General features: G+C 41.4%; 1 protein-coding gene across 4 annotated transcripts in view; it reads right to left on the reverse strand.

Annotated features, from left to right (window-relative positions):
* Positions 1 to 17,092, reverse strand: part of HTR4 (5-hydroxytryptamine receptor 4) — a 197,454-nt gene extending 180,362 nt beyond the window's left edge. For all 4 annotated transcript variants that reach the window (XM_086412335.1, XM_086412333.1, XM_086412334.1 and 1 more), the window contains exon 1: positions 16,727 to 17,092. The gene's annotated coding sequence lies outside the window, so the exon portion shown is untranslated. The remainder of the gene's footprint in view (positions 1 to 16,726) is intronic.
* Between the last annotated feature and the right edge of the window lie 342 nt (positions 17,093 to 17,434).

Below are 17,434 nucleotides of genomic sequence, written 5' to 3' on the forward strand. Positions count from 1 at the left end.
CAAATGAGGAAAGTGAGGTTTGAGAGTTTGTGACTTTCCCTCAGGGAGGTAGTATATGAACCACTCCAGAATAAATATAATTTTTAAAAATATTAAAAATCAGTTCATCTTATTTATTCACTCTTTAGTATTAACAAGTGCCAAATACTGTCCTTTTCTTTCTCCTCCAACCTCTGAGAATTTATTGTTAGATGGAGAGACTAAAAATCAAAGAGGTCAACTGACTTGCCAAAGTCACATAGCTAATACTTAACCAAACTAGGAATTGAATTCAGGACTGGGAATTCTGAAACTCAAGCTTTATCTTTTTTTTTTTTAATTTATTTTATTTTTAAACTTTACAAATTGTATTAGTTTTGCCAAATATCCTCAAGCTTTATCTTGCATAGTTCTTTTCATCCTATCACTCTTGCCCCCGCTGTTAAAAAGGGAAACTCCTCATGAAAGGGAACATTTTACTTTAATTTTCTGCTAACCATTTATTTCCTCTTTCTCTGAGAATAATGCCTTGATTTTCCTTTGTGGAACCCCTCCCCTGCCTCAAGCCCACTGATGAGCACATGACCAGGACTGGCCCATCAGAACAGTTCATTCTCTGGCCCCAAGGATTCATTAATTCACTGGCTAGACTGTAAAGCCAGCCCTGAGATATTTGCTAGAGTCTGTCTGTCTTTCTCCTGGTGTTGCTAAACTTTCAATTTAAAGCTGCTGGTGGCCATTGATGCCACTATGTGGGAAGAGTTTGTCTGAGAATGAAGTTAATACCAATGGAAAGCAGAGTTGTAACACAGAGATTGCCATATCCTGATGAAACAATTTGAGACTTAAGGTCTAGCAGTGTCTTATGACAGTTTTGTACTTGAACTTCCCAATTATACTGAGCCAACAAATTCTCTTTCTTCGTGTGTAAGCCAATTTGAGTTCGGTTCCAACCGTTATTTGAAACAAAAAAATTTCTTAGAGATATACAGGAAAATCAATATTGTATTTGTATATAGATTAGAAGGAAGAAAAGCTGGAACTAAAAATAAAAAAAAAAAAAAACAGTTAAAAGCTAGCTAAATTTGAGTCACTGAAACTGCATTTGGAAAATGTTACAACATGGGGGAAACTATATATTCATAGCAATGTACATTATTATATTTTGCTCATGGAAACTCAATGAGCAAATTTTAAATGACTGCCATTTAACAAACCAGTATGAACATGCATTTTGTTAGAGATAAAGGATGAATAACAAAAGAGAAAATGGTGATCAGTACCTATCCTAAATTGATTCATTGATTACAGTCCACTATTTTTTGTCGTGCGTACCAGGAATATCTAATCAGAGCTGTGATTATAGGGACACCAGCTGCTGGGAAGAATGCTCAGAGTGACAGGTGTGTGTAAGGAACCATGCTTCTATCTTGCATACTTTGCATATCTTGCATGTTTCTGACACCTTAACAAAATACTACCTAGTTAATTAAAAGCACAGTCAACTGACTATCTCGCATGCTCAGATATAAGCTATGTCACTTCTAAAATTTCTAATTTAAATTCAATTAGACCATGTATGTCTGTGGCACACATGCATGTGTATATTTGTGTTTTAATGACAGTCATACTGTATCCTCATCTCCTTCAGAAAAACAGTCTTAGATTGTCATAACCAGGGGAAAAAAGCACAGCAAGTCCTCGGAAACAAGAGAAAGAGGGAGTCAAATAAACCTTTCTACCATGTGAGGTATAAATGAAGGTCTCAGTATTATCTCAGCAGTAGGAAAAGCTCAAGCCACTAATTATTCAAAACACTTTGTCATAAAAGTAAAGATACAGAAACATGCAACTCCATCAGATTCCTTGAAGCTTCTTTTCTTTGTTGTATACATTGAGACTTATCTTTCCTTAAAAGGGAAGGAGAAGGAGAAGAAAGAGGTGATATTCTTCTTGCCAGCAAATGCTGATTCCAACCCTTAGTTTTCTGACTTACAAATTTTATATAACTAAAGGGCAAACCCTGAAGGTAAGCACATCTCATCTTTACCTGTGCTCATTTACTGAGAATACTCTGAAAGATTACTGTGGAACAGTTGTTAATGGTTAACACAAGGTGTGTAGTTGCATCTCTATTATGAGAAGTGTGAGCACAGGGCTCACCTGTAAATAGTCCTCACCTATTGGAGTGAAATATCGATGTAGTCTGGTGCAGTGCCAACATCTGCCAACTTGGAGCAATGTCATAACTCAGCCTGCTTTGTTGCACTTTAGTTTTTTTCCTTTGGTTTTGGCTGCATGAGCATATATTCATGCATAACTGTGCAAGGATTGACCACATTTCTTTATAGAGTATGCTTCCATGGACTAAATTTCTACATCAAAGGGCATATTCCAATACCTTTGTTTTGGACAAGTGTCAGGAATAAGTAAAACATTATTTATCTTAATTGCCAAGTTGAGAGGGGGAGCTTGGCACAATGGAAAGAACACTAGACCAGGAATCACTCAGCCTGATCCACTACTAACTCACTGTTCCTATTCTTAAGCAAGTTTGTTCATCAGTCTGGGTCTCAATTTTCCCAATGATAGAATCAACTGGGCCAGAGAGTACTGGACAGGGTGAGCAAAGGAAGAAATTTCAAGTAATTAGAACTTCTCAGAAGTTAAAGGAAATTTTGAAAAGGTGAGTTGCTTGCCATTGGAGGCATTTAGGCAGCATATGGGTAATTAAGGATATCTAAATGAAGGATTTATTCATGGAACAACAGACTGGTTCCAAATAGGAAAAGGAGTACGTCAAGGCTGTATATTGTTACCTTGCTTATTTAACTTATATGCAGAGTACATCATGAGAAATGCTGGGCTGGAAGAAGCACAACCTGGAATCAAGATTGACGGGAGAAAGATCAATAACCTCAGATATGCAGATGACACCACCCTTATGGCAGAAAGTGAAGAGGAACTAAAAAGCCTCTTGATGAAGGTAAAAGAGGACAATGAAAAATTTGGCTTAAAACTCAACATTCAGAAAACGAAGATCATGGCATCTTGTCCCATCACTTCATGGGAAATAGATGGGGAAACAGTGGAAACAGTGTCAGACTTTATCTTTTTGGGCTCCAAAATCATGAAATTAAAAGACACTTACTCCTTGGAATAAAAGTTATAACCAACCTAGATAGCATATTCAAAAGCAGAGACATTACTTTGCCAACAAAGGTCCATTTAGTCAAGGCTATGGTTTTTCCAGTGGTCAAGTATGGATGTGAGAGTTGGACTGTGAAGAAAGCTGAGTGCTGAAGAATTGATGCTTTTGAACTGTGGTGTTGGAGAAGACTCTGGAGAGTCCCTTGGACAGCAAGGAGATCCAACCAGTCCATGCTAAAGGAGATCAGCCCTGGGTATTCTTTGGAAGGAATGATGCTGAAGCTGAAACTCCAGTACTTTGGCCACTTCATGCAAAGAGCTGACTCATTGGAAAAGACTCTGATGCGGGGAGGGATCGGGGGCAGGAGGAGAAGGGGACGACAGAGGATGAGATGGCTGGATGGCATCACTGACTCGATGGACATGAGTTTGAGTGAACTCCGGGAGATGGTGATGGACAGGGAGGCCTGGCGTGCTGTGATTCATGGGGTCACAAAGAGTTGGACACTACTGAGCGACTGAACTGAACTGAAATGAAGGATATGATCCTGATGACTGGTAAGGTTTCTCGCAGTGCTAAAACTGTAGCACTGTGATAGTCTATGTTCTGCTTGAATCCCCAGCAAGAGACCAAGTGTTTTGAATAATTTTCCAATTAAAACAAACGCATGCTCAATTCACCTATACTGTCTCAAACAGATTCCATCTCCTGAGCATTATCCCAGTCATTTCTGAACATGTAGGACTAAAAGAAGAGCACAGAAATGTACAATTAACTAAAGCCAGATATTTGCTAAGAGTTAGCTGTCAAATGCTTGTTGTTAGCCTCATTACCTCATTACCCTAACCCACTACCAGCCACATATACCAAAACAGTCAATCTCACCAGGATCAAACAAACAAGCATTTTCCCCAAAGTCTTCTGCATCCCATGATGATCATGATTTCCTAGTTACCTTCACTGTGAAAGAGACTCAGGGATAATCTCAAAGATTGCAACTGTGTAAATTCTCACTAAATGGAAGAAAAAAGTCCTCTCCTTGACTATTTACTAAGATTTTGTTTTCTGGAAAATGTTTGGAATCTATAGGATGCTGGCTCAGAAATTTACTTCAATCAGCTGATCATACTCTCTAAAAGAATTTTGCTATAAATTAGTTTAGTAAAAATTCACATTACTTGTTTATCTAGATGTTTGCTCATTGGAAGAAAAGTTATGACTAACCTAGACAGTATATTAAAAATCAGGGACATTACTTTACCAACAAATGTCTGTCTTGTCAAAGCTATGGTTTTCCCAGTAGTCATGTATGGATGTGAGAGTTGGACTATAAAGAAAGCTGAGAGCCAAAAAATTGATGCTTTTGAACTGTGGTGTTGGAGAAGACTCTTGAGAGTCCCTTGGACTGCAAGGAGATCCAACCAGTCCATCCTAAAGGAAATCAGTCCTGAATATTCATTGGAAGGACTGATGCTGAAGCTGAAACTCCAATACTTTGGCCATCTGATGCGAAGAACTGACTCATTGGAAAAGACCCTAATGCTGGGAAAGATTGAAGGCAGGAGGAGAAGAGGATGACAGAGGATGAAACAGTTGGATGGCATCACTGACACGATAGACATGAGTTTGAGTAGGCTCCAGGAGTTGGTGATGGACAGGGAAGCCTGGTATGCTGCAGTCCATAGGGTCACAAAGAGTCAGACACGACTGAATGACTGAACTGACTGAGACATGTAAGTGATGGTAGTTCACAAGTGCAAATGTGTATAAACCATGAAAAAAAGGTCTGTATTCTAGAAGCTGGACTTTCATTGCAAGTGTTTTTTTCTAGGACTTGATGTCAAAATGCTATTTGTGCTAAGTCATCTAGAAAGATTTGGTCTAAATAAAAAGCTGTCTCATTTCCATAGCTGAAAATCCATACAGATGCTGATTCAGTTACACTTAAGGGACTACCATGCTGATATATACAATTAGCATAAAAAATGGCTTTTAATTTTTTTCAAAATAACTAAAAAAATATTCTTCCTAGATAAGTAAACATTTCTTAGCTGGAAACTTTAGTCTTTTTATTAAAAAACTAAAACTGAAAACAGCCCTTAACCAATGAAAGACTATTTAAGAGGCATACTCATTCTATCCTTGGGGGAAAAAATGAATTACAGAAAATGAAAAGGAGGAACATGAACATCCATTTCATGTAAAACTGAATGAAGTATATATAAAGCAGTTCAAGAAATCATATTTTTTATACAGCACATATTCTCTACCACCACCAAAGAATATGATAAAGACACTGATATTACAAGAAACCCGATCCCAGTAAATGTGGATCTGGGTATTTCATAAAGAAAAAGATTCACGGGTCATTTATTTACATATTTACTTTTCTGATCACTTGATTAATGTCCCACTCCCAACACAGTCACAGGTTCTACAAGGAAAGACACAGTGCATGATTAGTATTTCTTGAATGAATGGCATGACATGATATGAAACTTCCACTTGATAATTAGAAAGGAATTAGACTTGTCTTTGAGTTGCCAAAGGGGAATCAGTGGGAGTCTCAAGAGAAGTTTGAGCCACACTGTGAGGTAGGTCATTTAGCACCAGAGCTGTCCAATTATTGACCTGTATGCTTTGGCAAGCAACAAGGTCCATCTCAGTGGGAGGCTCAACAGAAGCCAGAAAACCATCTGTCAGTCACGTTTGAGGGGAAGAGCAAGTCTTGGATGATTCTGAATTCTGATGAAATCCGGGAATGCAATGAAAGCAGAACTAAATAAGAGATTGTTTACTGTACAGCAGTGGTTCTCATGTTTAAGCATGCACAGGAATCACCTGAAGCCTTGTTAAAACACAATGGTTGAGCACGAGCCTCAAGTTTCTGATTCAGTAGGTTTAAAGTGAACAATCTGCATTTCTAATAAGTTCCCAGGTGTTGCTGATGCTACTGTTCTTAGATGACTCCTTAAGGTAGAAAATAGATTTTGCAAGTATGGTTCTCATATCTCCTGGAAAAAGGACAGAAGTACCATTGGATCATGTGGTAAACAATGTGGGGTTTTTTTTGTTTTCTATTTTATTTACTTTTACTTACATTGAAGAAAAGGATTCACAGACAGCTTATTGTTGAGTCCTTCCTGATATTTGGTAATCTTTCTTTTATAATTACAAAAAAAAAAAACAGATCAGAGTCTCACAGTCTTTCGTTTGAAGCACTGCTGTCTTCTGGGGTCCTCCTAAGAAGCAGATCTTGAAGTGGGGGTTAAAGAGATGCACATGCTTGATCTGGCAGTTGCAGGTACACTGGCAGGGAAGTAATGATACAGGAGAGAGGATGAAAGGCAGCTTATTAAGCTACTGAAGCTTAATCCCACTGGGAAGTTCTGGGAAACAATATAAAACATATGCCTGAGAACTATCCTGAACAAGTGGGGAGGGAACTGGTGTCCCGATACTCCCACAGCCATTAGGTATTGCTTACAAGCCATCCACAGGGGGACATGGATTCCTAGGCACCTTCAGTCATTGTGCTAGTAAAAAAGGTTAATTTCAGCAGACCGAGGGCAGCCCTCCAAATATTATGCTGGTTCGTCATTGTAAGTCAGGATGGTATACACAGAAATGGTGAGAGGATCTGCAGGAAAATGGGAGCAAGAGTTGATAGTATCTGCTCCAACTATTTAGCTGAATTTAATACATTGCTTTGTGTGTTTTTTGCATTGTTTTTACAGTTACCTTCTATTTCTTTCAACTTCATACTGGTTTGCACTTATACTTGTTTTTCTTTGTAAAATAAATTTATCTAAGGAAAACTAATTGATCTAAAGAAAAGTGCTATGCATATAATACTCTAAATGCTTGCAAGAGAAGTAATCACAACAGTAGTTATTCCCAAATAACTGAAGTTTGGGAAATGCTAGCATAGCAGTTTAAAGCAGAAATTGGCAGCTTTTTGTTTGTTTGTTTGCTTGTTTTGTTTTCTGTAAAGGGCCATTTAGCAAAGATTTTAGGCTTCTTCAAGCATAAGGTCATCATCACAACTACTCAACTCTGGTGCTACAATGCAAAATCTGCCACAGACAATACATAAATAAATGAGCATAACTGCTTTCCAGTAAAATTTATTTATGGACACTGAATTTGAACCTTTAACAATTTTCATGTGTCACAAAATTATCCTTCTTTAGAATTTTTTCAACAATTACAAAATGTAAAAAAACATTCTGAACTTGTAGGCCAGTCAAAAAACAGGCAGCCAGTCACATAGTTTGCAAGCCCCTGACTCAAGGCATCAATTACCACTACCTCTTTGAATTGCTTACTTTCCTTAGCTTCAGTGGCTTCATCTGTATAATAGGGGCAAGGGTAATACCAATGTCACAAAGTTACTGCAAAAAACAAGTAAAGATGAATACTTAAAAAGCAGGTGCCCAGAGATTTCACAATATAATGTTAGCCAGCTACTCCAGTTTGGCAGTGCCTCAGTCATTGGAGTCTGAATGTTTCATACTCTGCTTCTCCACAAAGGCAGCTAAGCATCTGGGGGCTGATCTTCCCTACTTTGGGATATGGTTACATAAATTATTCCTCTTCTCTATAAAATAGGCCCCTGAAATCTGAGCCTGGAAATGCCCAAAAGGTTTTGTCACCACTGATTTCAGAGGCCTGGAATTGGGAGCAGGTCAAGCTAAAATTTGCATTCCATCAAAATTAAGCTTCCAAATTAGTGTTTTAGATCTTGCAGTATTATGTCGCTGATGGTTGCTGCTGCTAAGTCGCTTCAGTCGTGTCCGGCTCTGTGGGACCCCATAGATGGCAGCCCACTAGGCTCCTCTGTCCCTGGGATTCTCCAGGCAAGAATACTGGAGTGGGTTGCCATTTCCTTCTCCAATGCATGAAAGTGAAAAGTGAAAGTGAAGTCGCTCAGTCGAGCCCGAGTCTTAGCGACCACATGGACTGGAGCCTACCAGGCTCCTCCATCCATGGGATTTTCTAGGCAAGAGTACCGGAGTGGGGTGCCATTGCCTTCTCCTGGTTCTCAAACATTAGAATACTTAAAATCACTTGCAAAACTGAAGGTTTGGGTGCCTCATTCAAAGCATTTCTGAATCAGTAGGTCCAGGAATCTGCATTTTAACAAATGTCTCAGTGATTCTGGTGCAAATGATTCATGGAGAGCAGTTTGGAAAACACATCAAGGTTGGACTGCAATCCACCAGGTGAGCACATCCTTCTGAAATCCTCTTTCATTGTTTTCCTATATCTGTTTAAATACCTCATCAGCTGAGAAACCAAGATTACAGTATTTGCTACGCACACCAAAAGAAAGATCTCTGCCAGCATGTTTATCTCTTCTGTCCCCACTCTTTTCTAATTCTTCTAAACATCTTGGAGTAGAAAACAGTATATACAGAACTCTCTACTCCAGATATCATGTGCTGATTAGCATATATAATTAAGCATGCCAGTGCAATCTCAAAGGACATGTGCTATTTAGAGCTTAGATGTAAATTCTTGAGCAGAATCTGCATCTTTACTGGACTGATAAGATGTTACCTCCCAAAAGGCTGCTGCCCACAGTTTTCTACCAGTAGTTTGCAAACAAACCTCTTGGAAAATGTAAAATTAAACTGTATATTTTAAAGGGGCCCACTTAACACAGATAAGACTTCTAGGGTAAGAAGCAGGAGAAGAATAATGTTTCTGTAACTGATACTTGTTTAACACATACTAAGGACCAAATTCTTCACAAGCATTACCTCATTTCATCTTCATATCATGCTACAAAGGAGTACTACAATTATCCTATTTCACAGATGAGAAAATTGAGGCACAGAAAGAAGATATTATCCAAGGCCACAGCATAGCCCAGACCTTTCAACCATGAAGTTATCCCATGAAGGATCCAGATCTCAGTAGTTCCCCGCCTCAACTTTTGCACCTCAATTTTATTAATTAATTATTTGTGTAGCTTATTAAAACCTACAAGAAAGTCTACTGACACTTGAAGGGAATGCTTTTTTTTAAAACAAAGCCCAACTTTGCTCATAGCAGTATGTGACACTGAGTTCCTCATTTTGCTTCCACAATCTCCAGGTCTCCAGCTGTTCAAGGTAGTTTAGATATCCAGCCCACCTGTCTTGCAGATCTGCTATTACTCATGAAGTTCAAATAAGATAACATATGTGAAAGTCCTCTGAACACTGTAAAAAGTTATCTAAAATGATAATTTCCCAGCCTGTTGTTTCCACAAATTATTTTTAAATGTTGAGAAGGAATAAAAAGTGTATTAGTTCTGCAAAATCATCTGTGTCAAAAATCAGATTTTCCAGAGATTTTGTAGAGCACCAAATCTGCAGATATTTGTGGAGCAGAAGAAACCCTGCTTCTACATGGAAAGTAGGCTGTTTATCACGGTTCAATGCAATGGAAATTTTGGGAGCTTGAGAATCAGATGACCTGGTGCTAGTCATTGCCCTGACACTAAGCAATCTTGAGTGAGTCTTTCTTTCTGCCCTTCCAGGAAATACAATACTGCTTGGTGGTTAAGAAAATGGCTTGGGGGAGTCAGAGCTCCAGTGACAATCGACTGCCTCCTCCTGAATGACTTCAGGTAAGTCACGTCACCTGTCTTGGTCTCAGTTTCCCAGTGATAAAAATGAGAATTAGAAACAACAGCTTACTTTGAAATCATCGAAAAAAATTAATTGCTGAATGGACAGAGGAATGAAGATAGAAATGTGATAGTTTTTAAAAAGAAGTCAGTAAAATGATATTACAGAACCTACTTGGTAAGTATTTGGTATTCACTATACAAGTCTTTCAACTTTTCTCTTAAATATTTTTTTACAATAAAATATTGGGAAATAAACCCCCCAAAAGGCAACAACAGGATTGTTAGAAGAGTTGAATGAGATATAGAGCTCTCAGCAATGCTCATGGTAAGTGCCTGGCATACTTTAGAAATGATTTACTATACAGGTAGAAGATGGGACAAGACAATAGATTCCTTCAGCTCATACAATCTGTGAGCTAGAGCTGTTCTAGGTGAGCCAGAGACACGACATGCCTGAGCAGAATGAGAAACCAGGCCACATGGTACAGAAACCAGATGGACAGAGAGTGGCCAGGATGCAGTCACAGAAGTATCAGAAACCAGGGTAGAGACAGAGGGAAAGCGTAAGTTGCTCACATATATCCAACTCTTTGTGAGTCCATGGACTGTAGCTGGCCAGGCTCCTCTGTCCATGGAATTTTGCAAGAATACTAGAGTGGGTAGCCATTCCCTTCTCCAGGAGATCTTCCCAACGTAGGGATTGAACCCAGGTCTCCTGCATTGCAGGCAGATTCTTTACCATCTGAGCCACCCAGGGAAGCCCAAGAGGCATGCACAAATGAAAGCTATAAGACCCTACACAGGGAAGGTCTAACATGGGCGAACCTTGAAAATAAAGGCAAGCGGCCATTACTACATGCCAAATTAACGTGCTTCTCTCTCAGCTATCCCTTTGGTAGGAGAAATGCATCGGATTTAGAGTCAAACCAGAGTTCAAATCCAGTCTCTGCCAACTAGTTATGTGACAACAGGAGATATTCACTCAAGCATCTTCTAGATCACTTTTACTAGGAATACTTACCACAGTACAAGAGTGAGCCCTGGCAACCACTTTTCTGCTATAACTTTGGGCCATCAGATCCTTTCTCTTGAGAATTTGAACCAAGAGACACAATCGTGGGAATGTGTCACATTAACTGAAGAGCAATGAGGAAAAGATTGTGAATGCCTGGAACTGAGTTCTCTGGAGATGACCCTCTTCGCATCTTTCCTGGGGTCTAGTTCCTTGATCTACAAGAAGCCCCAGTATCCTTCCAATAAATTTCACTTTTTGTTTAAGCAAACTAATGTGGCCTTTATTATATACAAGAAAATTATATATATTTACTAATACAATTGGGAGCTTCCCTGGTGGCTCAGAGGTTAAAGCGTCTGCCTGAAATGCAGGAGGCCCGGGTTTGATCCCTGGGTTGAGAAGATTCCCTGGAGAAGGCAATGGCACCCCACTCCAGTACTCTTGCCTGGAAAATCCCATGGACGGAGGAGCCTGGTAGGCTGCAGTCCATGGGGTCGCTAAGAGTCAGGCATGACTGAGTGACTTTACTTTCACTTTTCACTTTCATGCATTGGAGAAGGAAATGGCAACCCACTCCAGTGTTCTTGCCTGGAGAATCCCAGGGACGGGGAACCTGGTGGGCTGCTGTCTATGGGGTCGCACAGAATCAGACACGACTGAAGCGACTTAGCAGCAACACAAACAAAACCTCATCTCTCTGTGACTGATGGAAAAATAAAAAATGATAAGTGTAACAACTCCACAGCACAGAGTAAATATCCAATAAACATTATTTAAATTGCATCTGAGCTTCAGAATCACTGAATCTTTCTAAGTATTTGGAAACACCTTGTTTAGGTGGAGGATGTGTGATCCTGCAAAAAGAAACACTTGCTGGCAGTCAAAAAGAAGGAAGGGGTTGACTGAGTTTGAAATTTGGTTTTAAAGAAAGTTCTCTGATTGAAATTTAAAACAAATTAATCAGTTACCTATTACTGTTTTGACTTGAATTTCTGTTGGGTTTCTTCACTGGGCTGGTACTGATTTAAAAGGGAAAAGAAGTATAAAGCAACAGGAAACAAAAACTGGATGCAGAAGTAACATCTTTCTTAATCTCAGAAGGACTGGTCAGAATTTATCTGGCAATAGATAAGATTTTAACGTACTTTTTATTTGGATTATCCTGTGAATAATGAGGATTTCTGTCACCCAAATTGAGCAGTAAGTGGAAGGAGGGAACAAGAAAAGATCTAAGATCAGAAATATTAACCCAGAAATACCACAGCTGGAAAAAAAAAAAAAAAGGCTTTTCTGAAATTCAAAATAAAATGCTAAGTGAGAGATGTCAATTAGTCCCTATTTTAATCTTGCTGTATTGATTCTCATAAATCCAAATATTTAGTTATCTTAAAAATAAGATAACTTTTTGTTTAAAAAGTCTCAGATAGGTGGGTCATGAGCTTTATTTGGTTATTAGGTCTTAACTACGTTGTTCCCAAATTGTGGTCCTTGGACTAGCAGCATCAGCATCTTCTGGGAACCTGTAAGAAATGCACATCCTCAGACCCTAGCCTAGAAACACTGAATTAGAAACTCTAGGAGCAGGGACCAGCAATCTATGTACTGATATAGGATCTTAGAGGAAAGACCCTCTAAGACCCTCAAAATTGTTAGGACTTGCCTTGGATCTTCAATTGGTAAAGTAATTGGTAATTGTTAAAGTAATCATTCTTACTCTGACTGTATTTAAGGTTAGCCCTATCGATAAGCCTCTTAGTGGCTATTTATATCACATTTATATTTCCATCTTTCCAAATGTATACCACTTTCTACTGCCCCGTAGTATAAAAACAGTAAGCAGAATGGACGAATGAAAGGGCAGGCCAAGAAGAAAACAGAAGGAGGGAACTGATAAAAGTATGGAGACTTTATCTGGGTGATAAAATAGATATCTAAAGTTTAGATAATAGTAAGGACTTAATGTGGAGAAGGCAATGGCACCCCACTCCAGTACTCCTGCCTGGAAAATCCCATGGACAGAGGAGCCTGGTGGGCTGCAGTCCATAGGGTCGCTAAGAGTCAGACCCGACGAGCGACTTCCCTTTCACTTTTCACTTTCATGCACTGGAGAAGGAAATGGCAACCCACTCCAGTGTTCTTGCCTGGAGAATCCCAGGGACAGGGGAGCCTGGTGGGCTGCCGTCTACGGGGTCGCACAGAGTCGGACACGACTGAAGCGACTTAGCAGCAGCAAGGACTTAATGGGAAAAGAAATGTTTCATCCATTGTTTGCTCCCTCCTGCCATTCTTCCTTTCCTCTGAGCCCTTCTCCCCTAATTTAACCAAGGCTGCCACCACCTCTGTCACTCTGCATATGCCTTAGAGCTATTTCTGAATACCCTCAATTTCAAAGAGACAGGAGAAGACATAACAGGGAAGAAGTCAAAATACATCAACCGAACACAAATATCAACCTCACAGTTTCTAACTTACCTAGAATCAGACTTGATTCTACAATTGAACTACACCATGTTTAAGATCCTTTCTACCCTGTGACATCAAGATCTCATTCTCAAAAGGCAGTTTCATATGGAGGTTCAGAAGAAAGACTCTGGAGCAAACAGCCTAACCCCAGGTTCACCGCTTTACAGCTGAGAGAACTTGGGCATGCTATTCCACCTCTCCATTTGAGTTACCTCATCTCTAAGATGGAGGAAATAAAGTATCTCTCTTAAAGGATTCTTAATGTAGATTAAATGAGATTATCCATGTAAAGCATTTAGAGCTGTGTCTGGCACATAATAAGGGCTGGATTAATGTGCGCTATTAGGATTATTACTATGTTGTCTCTAAAACGTTTCTCAGCCTTTAGCAGCATCTTGAGCATTTCCAGACATAGCAACAAGGCAGTGAGAAACCAGGAGGTATAAAGGTAAACTGTGATGGTGGCTAAGTTGGAAGTGCGTGGGAAAGCAGCTAACAACACAGCATTCCTCTGTCTATTAAAATACTTTGTTGTAAGGTCTTTCTGTTCAAAGTCCCAAGACTTGTGTTTGAATTACAACAATTGTTTTCAATAGGTGCTGGAGGGGGAACTTTGTCCCCAAAGGAGGTACTAGTAATATCTGTAGATGTTTTTGGTTGTCACAACAGGCAGTTGCTATTGGCACCTAATGATAGCAGAGATGCTGCTAAATATCCTACTATGGGCAAGCTAGTCCCTCCTGACAAAAATTACCTAGCCCACAACATTAATAGTACAAGAGGTTTGAGAAACCCTGAATTACAAAGTTGTTTGAAGTTACTTTAATAAGACTTGGCACTTTTTTAAAATTTTCAAACAGGCAATAGTATGGAAGATTCTGGCACTTGATGGGAGGCGGGGATAGGTGACCTATAAGGCCTTTTCATCTCTAAGACTTGATGTGTGCGGTGGACTCTCAACCACAAAACGAAGGCAACAGTGCGTTTTCATTGTTTTCTCTTTGCCTAGTTCTTTTCCCCGAAGATAACCTGAATTTTTTTTTTTTAGAGATGGTTGGATACTGGAAGGTAACCATAAGGTATTAAAAGTTTCTCACAAAAACAAAGAACATCAATGATAAGCAGAGAATTTTAGAGCTGGGAAAAACCTTGGATATGATTTAACAAATAAATTCTACTTGAAATCTTCCATTTCATTTCATGGATAAAGAAAGTGAGATTTAAAAAGACCAAGAGATTTGATCTAGATCACATAACACTACAATCATCAAAAGGTCCAGATTCTTCCAAAGAATTTATTTATTAGTCACTGATAATATCAAGGTACTCCTCTATATGCATTTATTTTGCATTTTTTCAACGATTACAGCCTGTATCAGTCTCTATCTCTGGAAATCCCTGAACATGGGTTTCACCTGATTAGGTGCTGGCAGTGAGATTAAAAAACAAACAAACAAAAAAATAGGCTCAATAGGTATTGAGGAAAAATGAATAAGACCTGCCTATTAATTAAGCGATGGCTGCTACTGGTGAATAAAGAGGAGAAATAAAGAAGTGACTTTGGTTCCAGTCACAGTGACTTGGAGGATGGTGATGGTTCAATAAAAGATAGGAAAGTCAGGAAGAGGTCTGGGCTGCAGGTCATTTACATTGTGTTTTAGGTGCTGTTCTTCAGTCTGTGAAGCTGAAGAAAGAGATGAGGGGATGAACAGTGTTAGGGAGGTTTGGAAGAACTCAAGTGGAAGAAAAGTATTCAGTTTGGCGGTTACAAGGCCACCATGGCCCCTAGAAGGGGCAGCTTCACGGACAAAATCCAGATAACTCAGAGGAACCAAGAGCATCACTGTCCTCTGGGCCTCAGCAAGTGCTGAACTGAACACTCCCTGAGGCCCCCGCTTGTCTGATGCACTACAGTTCTCCTGGAGTTTAAGTGATGACCCATTCAGCTGTACAATAATAATTATAATAAAGACATTTCCAAGGTGGAAAATGATACAAACACAGGAGTGAGTTTAGGGTAAGGGTGGCATGGAAAAAATATACATAAGACAGAAAAATGACGCGAGAATGATGCAAATACTTTTTACTCTTTTTTTCCCACACTCATCATTTCTTACTGGAGAGCTGCTCCTCAGAACTCCATGAGTCTCATCCCATGTCCTGACTTATTCCTTGTTTCTAGGGCGCTGCATCCATCATCAGTGTCCTTTCCCTTCATCACCTGGGCTTACCAGCAGCACATAGCAACTTCTCCTACCTCATCAGTGAGGCTGGGGTTTCACACAGGAGCCTAGGCAAACACCACCCACCACCCTCAGAGTCACCCACAGCTTTCTGACCCATGGACTCCGTCGCAGTAATATTAAGACAAGAAGAGCAAACTAGCCTAAGGGTCTTTCCATCAAAAGCCATTGTTTGAAGAAAAAAAAAAAAAAGCCATTGTTTGGGTCATGCTGAACCTGTACCTTAAACATTTTTTATCCATTTTAACGAACCAATAGGAAGCCAAGCCAATGTTTTCTCAACATTGAACTCTAGGAACATGAGTTCATGCCATGATTTCTCCACCTCTGCCAGCCACCACTTCCCTGTATCAACAGCCACTTCTTCCAAAGGGGACTAACAGCACAGTGCCAGACACTGGGTAGCAAGCTGAACAGAAAGGCATCTTAAATTGCGATTGGGATTCTGTGAAAGACAATTGCAGGAAGCTAACTCTGGCAGCCACCACCAATATTTCATGCAGTACAACGTGCCCACACACTCATGGTCACTCACATACACAGCCACACAGCCAGTTATACACGCTGGATATGCGTATCTTGTTATGCACAGAGAGAGTTAGACAGAGCCCACTCTCTCCGTTATGCATCCAGTATCATCCATACTGTCCCCACATGTACCCTGTCACACACACACACGGTTAGACGCACAGCCTATGCTATGTCTCTCTCTCTCACACACACACACATACATACACACACACGCACACGTTATACTACCTTACAGAGTCAGCAAAGACACAAGCAGTTTCTCAAGTACTTACGTACCCAAGTGCAGGGCATGAGCCCCAACCCTAGTGGTCCCATGCTGAAGGCATGTACTACACAACCAGCCAGCCCACCTACAGTCTGAGTCGCCACGCAGCCCATCCCTGAGCTAAAGCCAGGTCCCAGGAATCCAGAGTCCCCAACCCGTCCCCGCCGCGCCGCCGCGTCCCCGCGCACGCTTGGGCTCGCAGGGTTGTGACCCGAGGGCCCTCGCCGCACCTACCCTCGGCAGAGGCTAGGGAGCGAGGCGCCCGGCGGACGGGAACGGCCACCCCTCGCCGCGGAGCCGAGCTTCTGCCGCCGCCGCCGCCGCGCTCCCAGCCGCTGCCTGCGCCCTCCTCGCCGCCCCCTCGGGTGCGGGCTCCAGCCCCCGCGCTGGGAGGCCGGCGAGCGAGAGGCACCGGCCCGCATGGGGCTGCGGCGGAGAGCCCCCAGCCCCGGCTCACCTGAGCGCGCCGAGCATCGTCGTCCTCTCGGCTGACCGACGGTGGCTGCGCGGGCTCAGCAGCCCCCAGCCCGCATCCTCCCTGCGACCGCCCCCTCCGGAGGCCAGGGACGGCGGGGGCGCGGCCGGGAGCGCACGGGAGTGGGCGCGGCGAGGGCCAGAGGGACCTCACTCCTCGGGGACGAGCCTGCGGGCGCCTTCCCCGGAGACCGCTGCCCAACCGAGGAAGGTAGTCCTGGGCTCACTGCTGGCTCCTGGGTGACCTTGGGCAAGTTGATTAACCTCTCTGAGTACTCACTCCTCTAGCGAAAGATAATAAACGTGAAAAGGGTAGGTGCCTGTGGTGTCCGTTCCAGGGGAAATCTACAGTCTACTTCCTTCTCAGCCTCTGACTCCGCCAGGGCAAGGTTAGTTGGGAGCAGAGTTCAGCGTGAGACCCGTAGTCCCTTAGATATAAGGCATCCAAGTTTTCCGGTCAGTGTTTCAACTGACTAGTCTTCCCAAGTGACCCTGCCAATACTAGTTTTGCTTCCATAATCTGGAGGAAGCCTATTCTGGCTTTATCAGTTTGTGACCTTGAGCGAGGGGTTAGACAGAAGACTAGCCCCTCTGCTCCCATACGTAAAATGGGGACCATAAACTCCCAGTTGTGTTGAGACTTACCAAAGCTCCTGTGCGTCACTAGTGCATAGTAATATCTGTGAGGAAT

The sequence above is a fragment of the Bos grunniens genome, chromosome 7 (genome assembly GCF_055505025.1).
Source record: "Bos grunniens cultivar Pamir isolate PY7600 chromosome 7, Bosgru_T2T1.0, whole genome shotgun sequence".
NCBI lineage: Eukaryota > Metazoa > Chordata > Mammalia > Artiodactyla > Bovidae > Bos > Bos grunniens.